This window comes from Genypterus blacodes, unplaced genomic scaffold (genome assembly GCF_046128005.1).
Source record: "Genypterus blacodes isolate CSIRO-AG114 ecotype Tasmania unplaced genomic scaffold, CSIRO-AGI_Gbla_v1 ptg000039l_1, whole genome shotgun sequence".
Classification (NCBI taxonomy): Eukaryota; Metazoa; Chordata; class Actinopteri; order Ophidiiformes; family Ophidiidae; genus Genypterus; species Genypterus blacodes.
The window spans coordinates 7,905,533-7,923,259 of NW_027466852.1; the positions used below are offsets into that span (position 1 = coordinate 7,905,533).

The window sequence follows — 17,727 nt, forward strand, 5'->3', positions numbered from 1 at the left end:
TGTAAATTGTGATATACATGAACTTGAGTGTAGTCATGCGTAAACAGTGACTTGAACTGGGTCTGTCTCACCTATAAAGAGCCTCTGTGTGGCTGCTCTCCTCGTTTACGGCCATACCACTCTGAACACGCCGGATCTCGTCTGATCTCGGAAGCTAAGCAGTGTCGGGCCAGGTTAGTACTTGGATGGGAGACCGCCTGGGAATACCCGGTGCAGTAAGCATTTTGGCCCTCTGAGCAGCAGGCCTCACCTGGTCCTCCTCCCTCATGTTTCACTCCCTCTGTCAACAGGCAATTTCCCTCGGGAGAATATAGTTGTATTTTATCTTATCTGAAATGTTAGTGTTCTTCTGATGAAGGCATCATGTAAATTGTGATATACATGAACTTGAGTGTAGTCATGTGTACACGGTGACTTGAACTGGGTCTGTCTCACCTATAAAGAGCCTCTGTGTGGCTGCTCTCCTCGTTTACGGCCATACCACTCTGAACACGCCCGCTCTAGTCTGATCTCGGAAGCTAAGCAGCGTTGAGCCAGGTTAGTACTTGGATGGGAGACCGCCTGGGAATACCCGGTGCAGTAAGTATTTTGGCCCTCTGAGCAGCAGGCCTCACCTGGTCCTCCTCCCTAATGTTTCACTCCCTCTGTGAACACGCAATTTCCCTCGGGAGAACAAAGTTGTATCTTATGTTATCTTATATGAAATCATACATTCAGAAAATGAGTATTGCACATGGGCATAATATGAGATGATTGAATGCACATGAGGAGTGAAGTACACAAGCCACTGTGTGACAATGAGGATGATGAGGATGAAAGTGAGCGTCAGAGATGTAAGTGGTCCCTCTGTATGTTCTATGTGATGATTATCAGTTTCATTAGGTAAGACTTCATTATCCAGAAATGTGTGTTTCTGATAAAGGCATCATGTAAATTGTGATATAGATGAACTTGAGTGTAGTCATGTGTACACGGTGACTTGAACTGGGTCTGTCTCACCTATAAAGAGCCTCTGTGTGGCTGCTCTCCTCGTTTACGGCCATACCACTCTGAACATGCCCGATCTCGTCTGATCTCGGAAGCTAAGCAGCGTCGGGCCAGGTTAGTACTTGGATGGGAGACCGCCTGGGAATACCCGGTGCAGTAAGCATTTTGGCCCTCTGAGCAGCAGGCCTCACCTGGTCCTCCTCCCTCATGTTTCACTCCCTCTGTGAACACGCAATTTCCCTCGGGAGAACAAAGTTGTATCTTATCTTATCTGAAATGTTAGTGTTCTTCTGATGAAGGCATCATGTAAATTGTGATATACATGAACTTGAGTGTAGTCATGTGTACACGGTGACTTGAACTGGGTCTGTCTCACCTATAAAGAGCCTCTATGTGGCTGCTCTCCTCGTTTACGGCCATACCACTCTGAACACGCCCGATCTCGTCTGATCTCGGAAGCTAATCAGCGTCGGGCCAGGTTAGTACTTGGATGGGAGACCGCCTGGGAATAACCGGTGCCGTAAGCATTTTGGCCCTCTGAGCAGCAGGCCTCACCTGGTCCTCCTCCCTCATGTTTCACTCCCTCTGTCAACACCCAATGTCCCTCATGAGAATAAAGTTTTATCTTATCTTATCTTATATGAAAGCATACATTCAGAAAATGAGTATTGCACATGGGCATAATATGAGATGATTGAATGCACATGAGGAGTGAAGTACACGAGCCACTGTGTGACGATGATGATGATGATGATGATGATGATGAGGATGAAAGTGAGCGCCAGAGATGTAAGTGGTCCCTCTGTATGTTCTATGTGATGATTATCAGTGTCATTAGGTAAGACTTCATTATCCAGAAATGTGTGTTTCTGATGAAGGCATCATGTAAATTGTGATATACATGAACTTGAGTGTAGTCATGTGTACACGGTGACTTGAACTGGGTCTGTCTCACCTATAAAGAGCCTCTGTGTGGCTGCTCTCCCCGTTTACGGCCATACCACTCTGAACATGCCCGATCTCGTCTGTTCTCGGAAGCTAATCAGCGTCGGGCCAGGTTAGTACTTGGATGGGAGACTGCCTGGGAATACCCGCTGCCGTAAGCATTTTGGCCCTCTGAGCAGCAGGCCTCACCTGGTCCTCCTCCCTCATGTTTCACTCCCTCTGTCAACACGCAATTTCCCTCGGGAGAATAAAGTTGTATCTTATCTTATCTGAAATGTTAGTGTTCTTCTGATGAAGGCATCATGTAAATTGTGATATACATGAACTTGAGTGTAGTCATGCGTACACGGTGACTTGAACTGGGTCTGTCTCACCTATAAAGAGCCTCTGTGTGGCTCCTCTCCTCGTTTACGGCCAGACCACTCTGAACACGCCCGATCTCGTCTGATCTCGGAAGCTAAGCAGCGTCGGGCCAGGTTAGTACTTGGATGGGAGACCGCCTGGGAATACCCGGTGCCGTAAGCATTTTGGCCGTCTGAGCAGCAGGCCTCACCTGGTCCTCCTCCCTCATGTTTCACTCCCTCTGTGAACACGCAATTTCCCTCTGGAGAACAAAGTTGTATCTTATCTTATCTGAAATGTTAGTGTTCTTCTGGTGAAGGCATCATGTAAATTGTGATATAAATGAACTTGGGTGTAGTCATGCGTACACGGTGACTTGAACTGGGTCTGTCTCACCTATAAAGAGCCTCTGTGTGGCTCCTCTCCTCATTTACGGCCATACCACTCTGAACACGCCTGATCTCGTCTGATCTCGGAAGCTTAGCAGCATCTGTTGAGAATGATGGCTCTGAGCACAGTGCATGCACCTGTTGGGGTAGCACTGTGAAGCTGTAACTACATGTGTTGGTTGTAACTACATGTGTTGGGAGTACCCGGCCTGAATGTCTCATAGATGCCGCTGCACCTGTTGTGTGTAATGAATGGGTGCTGACGGATAGCTCAAGGTTGTGCAGCACAGTGGCGCACATAACACTGAGACTAGCTCAAGGCTGTGTAACACAGTGGACACACATAACACTGCAATGGGAAGACACATAACACTGTAATGGGAAGATTACTAACAAACTCAGCCCCAGACCAACCAATAGGAAGAGTCCCAAGAAAGGCGAATCAGGGCAAGGCGATGCCACTACTGTTTTTAGGGTTTGCAAGACTGCTTTACACGATTAAGATCAGACGAGTAAGCATAATAGTGGCAAGTACCTATAAATTTAGGATAAAGGGGAAGGACCTGGGGCGTGGAAAACCCAGGTCCAGAATAGTATATAAGGAGAAGACAAAGAGACACAAGCCAGAGCAACCCCGGGGTTTTCCTCTCACTTGTTTCATTTGTACCTTGCTGCAAATAAACATTTTACTTGGATCTGAAGACTGGTTTCCTCAACTGCTTTTAGACTATAGCTGAAGACAAGTTTTTTACTAGCCAGAACCTTGAAGACTGATTAGAAGTGAACTATTGACGTACTATTGCCACGTCATTTGGCGAGCTAGCCAGGAGGGACGGTGCGGCCGAGGGACCAGTGGGGTCGTCAGAGGAGGTGGGACCAACCCAAGGGCCCAAAATCCACCAGAAAGGTGAGAAACAATTCCTTTTTTCTTTTTCCAAATTTATTGGGTGGCGTCCCTGGCCTTTGTCTGATCCCACGGTCACAAGGTATTGTCACCTCTCCCAAAAAGACCTAGATTTAGAATTAATAAGATAAGTATTGACTAACAAATAAGAGTTGAAGACTGTCGTCAGATCCAAGATTAAGAATGACTGATTCTGACACGATGGGATGATGGATAAATGTCAAAGAGTGATACTTAATTGTTTGATCTGTATGTGGCTTTGTTTGTCATTGGTCTGTGGGGCTGGTATGATCTATGCGTTCGTGAAATATGCAGAGAAACTCTCAAAAGAATCAGTAAGAGGGAGTATGAATATGAGTGTGAATGGAATTTAAGCATTTGTTGTTGTGAAGTTATTTAAGGGAAAAATCTATACCACAGGGATGGTATGAGATAAGAGTAAAAGTACCGCTGGAAGATGTCTGTCGCCGTGCCCTCTCAGGGGCGACTCCAAGCAGGGAAAAAGCAATGTCGCCGTGCCCTTTCAGGGACGACCAAAGCTAGATAAGAGAATAAGTTATTTAACGTAGAAGTACCGCTTGAAGACGTCTGTCGCCGTGCCCTCTCTGGGGCGACACAAGCAGGGAAAAAAGAAATCTGAAGAAAGTCGCCGTGCCCTCTCCGGGGCAACTCAGATGTAGAAGAGTACCGGGCAGGGAGCCCAGGGAAGTAACTGGCAGGAAGCCAGAAGAAGTACCGGGCAGAGAGCCCAGGGAAATAACTGGCAGAGAGCCAGGGGTAGTAACTGGCAGGAAGCCAGAGCATTTTGTTTTAAAAGGCCTTGTGTATATATGTGTAAATAGAGGATAAGGAAGGAGTAGTGGAGAAAGAAAAAGTGGATAGAACTATAAACAGTATACGCTACATTTATGCATGCATATTATTTTTTCATGTAAATAGAAGTGGAAATGAAGTTTGAATAAGTTGCTATGTTTGGAATTGTGAATAATGTCGCTGTGTTCTGATTTTAGAAGGTCAGTTTAGATAGCAATCTTGCATACGGTGTGCAAGTAGTTTAATATTTAGAAGAGTGTATGAGTAACCAATCTAGAAATTGATCCATTTAGCAAAAGTTACTCCGCGTATAGGTTTAAAATAAGGGCTGCGAGCCTGTCTCCGTGGTGGGCATTTGTTTTAACATATGAAGATTTATGTCAACACCTGAGGAAGAGTAATCGTCTCACGAAGACACCCCCTCACCCCGCTTTACAGTATTTAAATGCTCTGTGGGACACTGAAGTTGTGTGTGTAGGCACCAACGAACACCACAGGGAAAGGTGGAGAAACGGAGAGTGGTGGGAAGAAGGAGTAGATCCTACCCAACTGCTGAACAGTGAGTCACACACAGAAAACGTGGGAGCTATAACATGTGTAAGTGGGATTGATTGTATATCAGTGGACGCAACACACAGAGAAGGTTCCCCATTTCCAGAGTATAGAGGATTTGTTGAATGGCAAAAGATAATATTAGGACAGGACATTTTGTATGATAACTGACCAAAAATACCCCGGACTCAGAGTGGAGAGAGTAGAGTGGGCAGATCATCATAGAAGGTGGTGTAGGGATACATACAAATACCCATAGGTGAATCGGTGAGCAAAGTGAAGTCGGAATTGGCTGGAGCTGGAGGATAGTTGGCACAAGAAGGGAGTGCGTTTAAAATAAAGTAAACAGACCAAAGTGCAAGGTCATGGGGTTCAAGCTGAGTAAACAATCTGAAGAATTGACACCCGCTGAGCTTATCATGCTGCGTCATCCTACACAGAAAAGGAAAATTCAAAAGTGTATGGGCAGATGGAACAGGATCACAGCAGGCCATAATAAGTGGCCCGTACAGGGAACCTTTGATCTAAAAAATTGTGACAATGTGGAAGAGGAGCTAAGGCGTAAAGATAAAAGAAACGACCAAAAACATCAGAAGGAGAGACTGAAGAACGCGGAACAGAAGGATATTCTGCAGTACTTTAAAATGGAGGGTACACATAGACAGATGTTAATGCAGGAAGCATCAGCCCCTCCTCCCCCGTATGGAAAAGAACATGCAGGACAGTACCCACTAAGGACGGCGGAGTAGATGGTAAAGTAACAGGGACATTAGTGGTAACAATGAAATCAGGAAAACATTCAGGTGGGAAAAGAAAGGTCCCCAGGGAAAAAAGGGAACTAAGGTATGATGAAGAAACAGAAGAGCAAGACAACAGGTCACTGAACTCAGACTCTAGTGATTCCGGGTCCAGTGAGGCGTTGGGAGCAAGCAGCCTGAAGGCAGGCATACACTCCAGTAAAGAACCAGATCCAGAGCCAATACCGCGTGGCATGTGTCATGCTACATCTGAGATACAGCTGCCAATCGGAAGAGAAAGCTCAAGAGGAGGAGCACCCTCAAGAAGAGCTAGGGACAGAGAGGCAGGAACATACCTAACACCCCAAGGGATACACCATAGGACCACTAGAAGGAGTAGTCTGCCAGAAGAGTTAGCCTATAGGCAACTCCCGGAAACAGGAGACAGGCCACAAGAATATTTAGACAGATGCAATCGGGACCTGTTAATAGAATGGAGCCGTATGGAACAGCAGAAGGTCAGAGAGGCTACAAGCCTGACGAAGGAGGCGGAAAGATGCAGGACAGGACAAGTAAGGGTGGAACAAGACACGCGCCAGGTACAAAGGGAACAGTCACCCTACAGAGCCTGGGGGTCACCAGACATGAGACGTGCAGGGGATTCGGCACAAGAGGCGGAAAAATTACAGGAATTGATAGACAAGATGGAGCGAACAGTAGTGAATCAGATGAACAGAACACGTGAGTTAAGCGAATCATTTCTGCGGGAAGAGCTCGACAGGGAACGTGAGCTCAACGAAGCACGTCGCATAGACTGTTTTGATGATTATAATAACAGAGAGGAATGCGGAATAACTGAACACCAGTTTACAGTGGATGTAGAGTTAACGGAAGAAGCCACTGGAACAGGGGAAATGGACCTGAGGAGCGGAAAAATACCCTATGCGCGCAATCAGACCACAAGGAAAAAACCCTATGTACACAAAGGGCCCACGAGAACAACACTCTGTCCACAAAGTAGGGCAGACAGGAAAGCACCTGTAGCAGAATGCCAATCAAAGGGTGAAACAAGAGATGATGACGGGAGCCACGGACATGCCATGGGTCCACTGCTGGTAAAAGGACCAGGTAACACAGAGAGGTATGTGCCATGGGGATTTATGGACATCACAGGATTAATAAACCGTCTTCCCGCACTAACAGAAGGAGCTGATAGATGGATAGCAGCATTTGAAGACAACACGGGCGGGATAAAACTGGCTGCCGGAGACATCAAAGCACTACTGATGAAGATCACGGGTCAACATGTGTCGGGAGAGATCTTTGAAGAAAGCAGGGGTGGTAGGACTGACAAAGAGCCACAATTATGACCACACCCCTTTTAACGCTATTCGGGGACAGGTATGGAAAACCTTGAGAGACAAATATCCTTCTAAAATGGATCCTTCAAAATTAGAAAGGGAAAGCTTGAAGGATGAAGACAGCCCTCTACAGTTCCTGCATCAGTTCCAACGGAAATGGAAGACAGAGACAGGCAGTGAATGGAATGTAAATGAATCATCAAAAGCTCTGTTTAAGTTGTATGTAAAGAATGCTATGCCAAAGGAGATGCAACATAAACTGAACGGAGTTGTTGGGCTGATGAAGTTGGACTGGCCTGTGTTCACTGAACACCTCGTACACTACGTGGATGTCTACAGAAATGAGAAGCGGGCTATTGAGGAGCAGAACAGAATGCTGGCTGGTAAGCTAACCCAGCTGCAGATAGGAGAACTGACGAAACAAAAGAAGGACCGTGAAAAGGCGAAAAACCAGGCGCCAGTGACGGTGGCTGCTCCTGAATTCAAGCCTGAGGGGACTACAGAAAAACAAACGGAAGTGCAGGTGACACAAGCTCCAGTGTATACCGCAACAGCGGCCCCTGCCCAAGGACAGCAAATGATCCCCACTAACCCAGCAGGTTATCCTACAGGACAACAGCCTGTCCACGCACCCATGCAGCAGGCCCCTCCAATTCATGTGCACCTCAATTCGGGGGGACAAGGCAACTATCCGCCGCCCGGAAGAGGGAGGCCAATGCAGAATATAGGACCACCCCAGCGTGGAAGATGGAGAGGACCTCCGCCAACACGATATCAACGAGGACCTGACCAGACGTTGCACGACCAACAGCAGACACAATACTCCCAAAATGGTCCACCAACACCGGTAGGTCGACAACAGCTACAGTGCTGGGGATGTGGAGTGACAGGACACGTACAGAGAGACTGTCCAACCAACCCATGGCCTGGAGCATCAAATCAGGGCCTGTGGATGGGACCTGCAGCCCAGTGGCAATAGGGGAGCCCAGAGGAACAAGAGGGGGAAGTAATGACACCTGTACTCACGCAACAGCCACAAAGTGAACCTACCATAGACGTTATAATACAAAATCGGCAGCATAAATTTATGGTAGATACAGGTGCCACATACTCATGCATAGGCAGAGATGGAGCCGGACTTCCCCTCTCGGCATCGAAAATACGAACAGTTGGTTTCTCTGGGAAAACACAAATAATACCCCTGACTGAACCGGTTCCAATGAAAATAGGAGACAAAGTAGTATGTGCACCTATGCTATATTCAGCAGACACACCAATCAATTTACTAGGGCGTGATATACTGTGCCAGTTAAATGCCACAATAATGTGTTCACCTAATGGCATATACTTTGATGTCCCAAATAAAGTCAGCCCTCACACAAGCCCCATGATGTCCCAAATGGCAGCGATAGACTCTCCACAAAATACAGGCCAAAGGAAAGAAGCACGAGTGTTTTGGATCAGACTAACCTCACCAGATGCATTTCTGATACATGCATGGGAAACATGGAAGCCGCTGATAATCCATCAGTTTGAGAAGGCACGAGAGCCAAGTCTTCCTCTACATTGTACGATGCTGTATGACGAAGATCAAGACCACGATGACTATGAGACGTGCTGGTTTGAAGCAATGAATAACCATACGACAGTCCTCCAGTATGATGCCATCATTGTGGGACCCCAAGGAGCAGCTGCTGAGGTGATAGGTACGGAGGAGGTAAAAGAATGGTTCCAAGTACCGGGATCATCGCCACACATCACCTTGCTGATAGCAGAAAACTTTGAGTCACATGATTTAGGACCAATGATGAAGAAGGCACAACTAGTACAGGAATGGACACCTACAGACTGTAAAGCTATTTGCATTTCCTCTGACGGGCAGTTCCTCAAGATCAGCATAACAAAAGCAGACGAGGCCATAGCAGAAGAGGTGCAGTTACCCAGACATGATAGGAAACAGATGATGGTTGCAAAGGAGCATGAAGCTTTGTTGGAGCAAGTTCCGCCACAAGTATGGTCAGCACACAAGACAGATGTAGGTCTCGTAAAATCAGCGGAGCCCCTATATGTTCACATAAAACCAGAAGTTAGGTTACCGAGGCAAAAACAGTATCCTTTAAAACAAGAAGCTGTTGCAGGGATAAGGCCCATCATCTCAGGACTGGTGGAAGCAGGAGTTTTAGTGAAAACTAACAGTGCATGCAACACACCTATTTTTCCAATACGGAAGCCAAATGGAAATGACTATAGATTGGTGCATGATTTAAGGGCAGTTAATGCTGTTGTTGCAGAAGAAATACCTGTTGTTCCAGACCCACATACTTTACTGTCTAACATACCTCCAGGAACAAAGTGGTACACAGTGATTGATTTGTGCTCTGCCTTCTTCAGTGTTCCAGTTCATCCGCAGTCGCAGTTCCTATTTGCGTTTACCTATGAGGGGGAACAGTATACTTATACACGTCTCCCTCAGGGTTTCGTTCACTCCCCGTCAATATTCAACCGAGTTTTAGCGAATGATCTCAGCCATCTGGACATACAGTCTACCACCTTAATGTATGTGGATGACATTTTGATATGCTCTAGCAGCAAAGAACAGTGTGAAGAAGATTCACTCACAGTCCTAACAGTTTTAGCTGAAGGAGGACACAAAGTGAGCAAAAGTAAACTACAGTTTTGTCAAACATCTGTAGAATATTTGGGCAGACAGTTGAGTGAGGAAGGAAGGCATATTGCCCCCTCCCAGCTGATGGCCATAAGTCAAGCCCCTAAGCCTCAAACAGTAGGCCAGATGTTATCTTTCCTGGGAATGACAGGATATAGCAGACCATGGATATGTGACTATGCCATTAAAACAGCTCCATTAAGAGCTTTGATACGAGCAGCTGGACAAACCCCACAGTCAGCGCAACTCCAATGGACTGAGGAAGCAGAAGGAGCGTTTCAACTCCTTAAGAAAGATATGCAGACTGCCCCAGTTTTAGCCAATCTCGACTATCGCAAGCCGTTTCACCTGTACGTAGCTGAAAGACAGGGACATGCATGTGCGGTATTGATGCAGGTGTCTCCTACCGGTAAGCAACCAATAGCGTACTATAGCACCAAATTAGATAGGGTAGAGGAAGGGCTGCCACCCTGCTACCAGGGATTAGCGGCGGCTGCATTTGCCTACAAAAAGGCGTCAGTGTTAACCATGGGACACCCTGTAATACTATATACGTCTCACCAACTGCATGCAATGCTTACCGGCCCACGTTTTGTAATAACCCAGGCCAGGCGAACAGGCTATGAGGTCCTGTTGTCAGGGTCAGAGCTAACAATACAGCGATGCACCACGATAAATCCAGCAACACGAATGGTTTTGCCTACTGAAGGGGAGCCTCATGACTGCCTTAAAGAAACAGATAGTTTTATGCAAGTACGCGACAACCTGTACAACCAGCCGATTCCGTCGGACATAGTTTTGTTTGTAGATGGATCTTGTGTACGAGGAGACACAGGAACAAAAGCTGGCTATGGCATAGTTCAGCTCAATTTGGATGACACATTTACCCAAATACAATCAGTGAGCCTCGACCAACCGTGTTCTGCACAATTGGCAGAGATTAAAGCTTTAACAGCAGCATGCAAACTGGCTTCGGGCAAACGTGCCACCATTTATACAGACAGTGCCTATGGATATGGCGTATACCATATTAATGCCAGCATTTGGAAACAACGAGGATTTATTCGTGCAGATGGCACACCGGTGGCGCATGGGCAAGCAGTGATAGAATTGATACAGGCCATGCAGCTTCCTACCCAATTGGCTATAGTCAAATGTGCAGCACATCAGCTGAATGATTCACCGGTGGCTAGAGGCAATAATCATGCAGATGCTGCAGCAAAAGCGGCAACGGGACAGGCCACTCAGGGGCCCATACTGTTTGAACAAGACTGTGCCCCTATAACCAACATGGCTTCATTAATACAGGCGCAAAGCAGAGTTTCTGAAGCAGAACAAAGGTTATGGCTCCAAAGGGGGGCCATACGAACGGCCACTCCACACAATGGGTTATGGAGGAGTAGCCATGGGCATTTTGTGTTGCCTTTATCGTTATTGGTAATTGCAATCAAGACAGTACATGAACCTGACCACTGTTCCAGAGTTCAAGTGTTGAGAAAGTTGCAGGCTGTATGGTGGTCACCATACATGGCTGCGATGGTTGACAGAGAACTATCCATATGCCAACATTGTCCAAAGTATAATGTTAGAAAAATGTTTACTCATCCATTGGCACATATTCCAGTGCCTGAAGGTCCGTTTAAGCACCTGATGATGGATTTTGTGGACATGATTGATAGGGTACAGGGAAAAAGATACCTATTGGTGGTTGTGTGTCGGTTTAGTAGGTGGGTTGAAGCTTGTGCGACAGCTAGAAATGACCATAGAGTAGTAGCTAAGTTTTTGTGTATGGAGGTTTTCCCCAGGTTTGGAATACCAGACACTATCTCATCAGATAGTGGACCACATTTTATCTCGCGGGTAATCAAAGAGATGTTCAGTAGATTGGGCATCAAACAGAAATTTGGCTGTGTCTACCATCCGCAATCACAAGGCTCGGTGGAACGAGCAAATGGAGTGTTGAAAACTAAAATTGCTAAGATTGCTGCCGATAGCAACCATAAGCTCACGTGGGTGGATGCTTTACCAATTGCGTTAATGGCCATGCGCTCCCAAACTAACCGACTAACACATCTAACTCCCCATGAAATGCTTACAGGTCGCCCGATGCCCCTTCCACAACACAGAGGGCCGACGGAGGGGCCTCCATTGCAGCAGCTGGAACGAGAGCTGGGCGATTATCTGAAAGCTTTGTCTCAAATTCACAGGCTTGTGTTTCAACAGGTGAAAGAGGCCAACAGCAAAGACGACACACACATCCCAGTAGATGTCCGTGACATCCAGGTGGGAGACCAAGTGTATATACGGGTTTTTAGACGTCAGTGGAACGAGCCTCGTAGAGACGGGCCTTTTAAAGTGGTGCTCACTACGCCCACTGCTTTGAAAGTTGAAGGTAAGCCATTTTGGTTCCATCGCAACCACTGCACCCGCCATCGACCGCCTGACCCGCCTGGTCACTTTCCTGACCAATTAGGCACCACTGACTCACGGCAGCATGCTGAAGGGGACGCGCAACGCGGCCCCCAGACCACGCCCGCTAACACTAGCCCTGCCCATAGTAGCTCAAGTGACTCAAGCTCCTCTCACGCACAGCGACGGTCGGCCAGACTACGGGCTCACCGTCAACAAAGTAGTTCGAGCGGTTCTACTAGTAGTTCTGGCTCGACTGATGGACAGGTGTCGCCTGATCCTGCAGCAGGGGAAGTGCCTGCAGGCAGCGGTGAAAGAGCAGTTGAGGACCATGCTGTGTCACGTACTGATGACGCTCCTGATGTGCAAGCAGGGCCATCAGGACTTCAGACGTCTGCCGGGTCGCCGCCACCCGCCTCACCCACAGGGGAGGTGGGCCCATCGACTCCAGACTACCCGCCAACGCCGGGCCACGATTGGTCTGATTCAAATTAGTTGGTTTGCCCTTATAGTGCTAACCTTGGGAGGGTTAGCAAGGGGGGAAGTTATATTAACCAACACACACCAATCAAACACTCAGCACCCACTAGATGGATGTGCCATGGCCATGATTACGTTAGCAACTAACAAGGGCATAGTGGATAAAGGGGTAGTCACACCAACAGTGTATATAAAAGCGGACATCTATGAACATGTGTTAGCAATAGCCTATGCCACAGCCGAACCAGTAGGAAAGGAATGGCTGGGTTATCCGCTCAACGCAGAATGCCGGGGAGAAGGGATGGTGATCATTCAGGTAAAATGCACAAACATCGCATGCCAACATCAGGGAACAGGACAGAAAATGACAATAGGGGAAGCAAAAGATAAAATACAATTAGCAAACAAACGACACAAGAGGGATCTGGAAAAACTACGATCTATACAATGGAGTAGTAACATGTTTCAGAGATGGCTCAGATTCTCAGCGGAAGAAATGGCTGCAGCCAAGAAAGAGAAACGGGAATGCATTGCCTGCTATAATGCAAAAAGAATTCCACAGTTCAAAATACTGCCAGGAAGCACAATAGGAAGCTGCCCATATTTTGACGAGGGTAGGTGTTTCGCTCAGTGTGCAATGCATATGGCAGGGAAAAAGAAGGGATGGAGCAAAAATGATGAAATTTGCCCACACCGACTCCAATATACAGGATATGATGTTACCTCGGTGATTCCCCCAGTAGTTCACAAACCAGATGGATTGATTTTTCCTTTCTGCATAGTAAGAGGGAGAGAACTAGAAAACGTCGCTGATACAAAAACAGAGGCAATGACAGATGCAGCAGGACTAGTACAATGCGGCATGGAAACATGGTATCCGATGATAAAGACAGGGAACACCACAACTACCACCAAGTCATGTACCACCAGGCCAAAAGCCCGCATTCAATGTAAGCAGGTGATACCCAATGGAGGTCGTGTAACTTACGAACAGAACTCCTCCTACATAGCTCAGTACCGCCTGGCAGATTTTGGACAGGGTACAGAGCCACTAGGAGATATCTTTTGGATATGTGAGCACAATGCTACACTATTGTCTAAATTACCACCCAATTGCACAGGTATGTGTGCACCATTAATGTTAACAGGTCAGCTATCTTTAATAACGCAACAAGACACTCAGGACCATCCCAGAAATAGGAGAGATACCGAGAACTCCAATGACAAAACCTATATGGACAACAGTCAGGAGCACGGCTGGGACTGGAAAAGTACTGATGAAGTATACATTAGTTGGGACCAAGTCCCATACGGGATCCCTGAAGAACACACTGCTATAGGTACAGAATGGGTAAAAAGTGGACGAGCAGTAGGATCAGTTCCATTTATAGGACCCATCAACAATGCCCAGTACATAGCACGGAATAGCCGATGGGTGAATTACCTATGGTATAATCAACAGAGATTTATCAACTTCACTATAGTAGGGATAGGTCTGATAAGAGAACAACTGCATGCTACATCCATTATGACCCTACAGAACAGATTTATCCTGGAAGCAAGAATGGCTGCAGACCAAGGCGTTTGTGATATTATCGGAGAAGAATGTTGTACCCTGATCCCGTTACATACAGGACCAAAAGGCAATTTGACGCGGGTCCTGTCAGAAATGAAACGCATGCGACATGAACATGTTAAAAATTCTAATTGGAATACACAGTTGAAAGGCTTCTGGGATTGGCTGGGAAAATTGGGATGGCTGAAATGGCTAAAGACAATTGGAATAGCACTAGGAGGAATAGTGCTGGTAGTACTAGTTGTAATTGGGTGTGTTATACCATTGTTGCGCGTCCTAATCCTCCGCATGATTACAGGAGTAACAGGACAATTTCCAGTAATCCAGATACAGGTAGACGCCGATCAGGTAGAACACATACACATGACAGGGTATGAGCCCACTGATCTGATGACAGGGTATGAGCCCACTGAACTGATGGCAGGGGGTGTGCCCGATGAAAAATGCTACGCTTAAAGTGAATCACCATCCACTCTCCCAAACGGTATGTAGAAAAGTAGATAAAGTAGTAATTAGAAATATAGCAGTGTATAATCATATAAGGTGTACATAGTAATTGTAAATATTTTCATCACAGACGGTGCCCCAAAAAATGGCGGAGGCATTCTATGCCAGCCAGCAGGCACCTCCAGATATGGACCCAGGGCAGAGCCACAGCCCAACTGGACCAAACAACACACCAATATATACAGGAACACAACACCCAGAGATAGATATATATAGTTCACTTAGGCAACCAGGCCAAGACGGAGTGAGTCCGTGGCAGGAGGAGCGACATGATTTTCCCATCCAGGTGCTGGAGAACCCCAGGAGAGTCCACTTCCGGATGTCCCCACCAGTGACCCCATCACCATCGATGGGACTTCCTCCGAATCCATGGTCATCGCCCATCATGGAACCGGAACAACGCTTCAGGCCAGAGAGCCCTGAGGACCCAGACGATCAAGGCCTCCTACCAAGTACAGGACAACCGAGCAGAGGCATCCCGCTGATACCCACCCAGAATCTACGCACCGCAAGGGTAACGCCCGAGGTCCGACAACATCCTGCCGCACCTCCACCTCCCGACGCCACCCCTCAACTTCCCAACTTCACGCCTCAACTACCGGATTTCACGATTGACGATCTCAGACACATAACTAGGTTTGTGTCACGCCCGCTTAGCCTGCTTACCACTCCAGGCGACCTCCGGGAGGACATTTTGAGTATGAGTAAAGATGTGTTCACCCAGCTGCAAGCAGGCCTGTCTGACCGAGCACGAAGATTATTGTGCGCCACCAGAAGGGCTCTATACGCTCGTCGGAAAAGTCAGCGGGTTAGACAACTAGAAGCTGATAATCTGCGTCTGAGGCAGATCGAACGGCAGAGTCATGTATTACAAGAACAAGCGAACCATCTGCAAGACGAGAATGACCTGATGCAGTATACAGTATCACAACTGCGCCGTGCCAATGCTTTACTGATCCACTTCTGTCAAGGGCGGCTGCGAGGTCAGACAGCAGCTCTCAGTGGACTGGAAGTCCAAATGAGGGGAAACACGATGGGAGGTGTTCCACCACCGGCACGGGAGCAGGGCCAAGATTGGAGACGTGGACGAACATAAAGCCAATGGCAGATCGAGACACTGTACAGGCCGTTTTCGGCAATGACCAATTAGAAGAGGAAGACATGGTAATAGAAGACGATAATATACCCCACGAAGTAATGTACATAAACAGATGGGAGCAATGGAAAATGCTACGTGACCAAAATGTTTTAGCTGGAAGAACTGTAGGAGGATGGGACTATGGTGATTTTTTGACTCCCAAAATCCAGTTCATAAACGAGCATACAGACATTGAATCCCTGGCCCCTGGACCCAAGGTAATTAACACCCTGGTAGGAACAGTGTCAACCCTTATCGATGTAAAGACTGAATGGCATGCGCCATGGATGACAGCATCAGATCCCGTCACGCCACATCTATCCTGGGAAACGTTACCCAGCATCGAGCAAAAACAAAAAGATGTCAGGGCAAGGCACCTGCACGAACTGTTTCAACAGATATTGGAGCAGGGTGACATGCAGTATTGGGATGAAGGGTTTGGAGTGCTAACCGGATATGAGCGAAGGCAGCCTATCACAGCGGTTTATCCACAATTGTTTGTACAGAAGTTGACATAGCATGTATTTGTGATATATTACTTGTTTTTGTGGAAACACCTGTATCCAGATCAGAGCAGAAGCCCTTTTACGGTGTACCCAGGGTCTAACGACACCAGATATCTGCTGGCTGCCTACAGCAAGAAAGTTGTGACAAACATTCTGGACGGAGGTCACAGAATCATTTGGTCTGACACAACACACAAAATGCGCCAGTGGCTGCATTTAATATCCCTCAAAGATAAAAGGGTGACAGAGGTCATCCGGCCACATGGCCTCATGCGTCGTCTCTGTGCCAACGGAGAAGGGCTAGCGCCGTACAATGGGGAGTTCATCCGGAGAGCGGTGGAGTTCTATGATGCCGTAGAGGCAGAAAAGGCGGCGGAGTAGATAGAAATACAGTCAGTGGCGGAGATGGAGATGACTGTATGATCAAGATTGTTATAATAATAAGACTTTAAAAGGACTCAGTCCTACTGATAGTCGCCAGAGTTGTTTTACTTTGTTAATCAAAGGCATTATCCTCTTACAGGATGTGTTTAAGCTACAACCCAGGCATGAAAGTAATAGGAGATTGACCTGTGGTGAGGAGGGAGTAGGAACAGGCTGGGAGGAACCCCATATTATGGCTGCCCCAAGGCAGATATATTTTTTGTACTATGTTAAAACAAAAAGAAAATCCTTCTATAAACAAATCCTAAGAGGAAGTGGTCCTCACAAGTCGCGCCGAAAGGATTACTCCTTTCCGAACACCTGTTAGAATTATTGTTTGACCCAATAGGGCGGAGGTCACATGAAGATAGGTGTCACAAGAATTAGAAAACACAGCACCAGAGCTAATCAATCGACAAACCCATAAATGGAGTTGTTATTCATAATAAACTTAAGAGATAAATACAAGGTCACAATGTGTTAGGTGGGGGGCAACTGATGGGGAGCCCTGCATAATTAAACGGCAAAGGCTATAACGCTATTGGCTTATAAAAGTGTGAAACAAAGGAACCAATGAAATGTAACCCGTCTTTTTAAATACTGAAGCCAGAATAAAGACGGGGCTCTTCTTCGCGGACTCATGAAGTCAGCGTGGTGAGACCTGAATATATTCAGAAAAAAGAAGTTGTTGGCTCCTTTTGTTCATTCCTTCCCCTCAGGTTGCAGAAGAAAACGAATGCAGAATTTCAGACGAGAGAAATTCAACAGATGGTGACCCTGACGTGATTCTGCAACCATTTAGGAGAGGGCGAGGGACTTTTGGTCCGGTTCTGACCGGATCAGGCTCGAACGGGGTGGCCGCCCAACAAAACTAAGGTAAGCAGAAACCTATTTAAATGAATTCTGCGTATTGATAATACCAAATTGAGAGCCTGATCTGCAAGAACTGTGTCTAAAAGAGAACGAGGTAAAAACAAACTAAAAGTACTATGA

General features: G+C 46.9%; 4 non-coding genes and 2 pseudogenes across 4 annotated transcripts; all 6 read left to right on the top strand.

Moving 5' to 3' along the window:
- Window positions 1-103: 103 nt before the first annotated feature.
- LOC142997595 (5S ribosomal RNA) lies at window positions 104-222 on the top strand. The gene has a single exon (XR_012962313.1). It is a non-coding gene; the product is annotated as a 5S ribosomal RNA (ribosomal RNA).
- Window positions 223-467: 245 nt separating this feature from the next.
- Window positions 468-586, top strand: LOC142998280 (5S ribosomal RNA; annotated as a pseudogene).
- Window positions 587-1,031: 445 nt separating this feature from the next.
- On the top strand, window positions 1,032-1,150 carry LOC142997406 (5S ribosomal RNA). Its single transcript, XR_012962132.1, has one exon. It is a non-coding gene; the product is annotated as a 5S ribosomal RNA (ribosomal RNA).
- A 245-nt stretch (window positions 1,151-1,395) lies between these two features.
- Window positions 1,396-1,514, top strand: LOC142997304 (5S ribosomal RNA). The gene has a single exon (XR_012962035.1). It is a non-coding gene; the product is annotated as a 5S ribosomal RNA (ribosomal RNA).
- A 460-nt stretch (window positions 1,515-1,974) lies between these two features.
- Window positions 1,975-2,093, top strand: LOC142998225 (5S ribosomal RNA; annotated as a pseudogene).
- A 245-nt stretch (window positions 2,094-2,338) lies between these two features.
- LOC142998939 (5S ribosomal RNA) lies at window positions 2,339-2,457 on the top strand. The gene has a single exon (XR_012963224.1). It is a non-coding gene; the product is annotated as a 5S ribosomal RNA (ribosomal RNA).
- The last annotated feature ends 15,270 nt before the right edge of the window (window positions 2,458-17,727 follow it).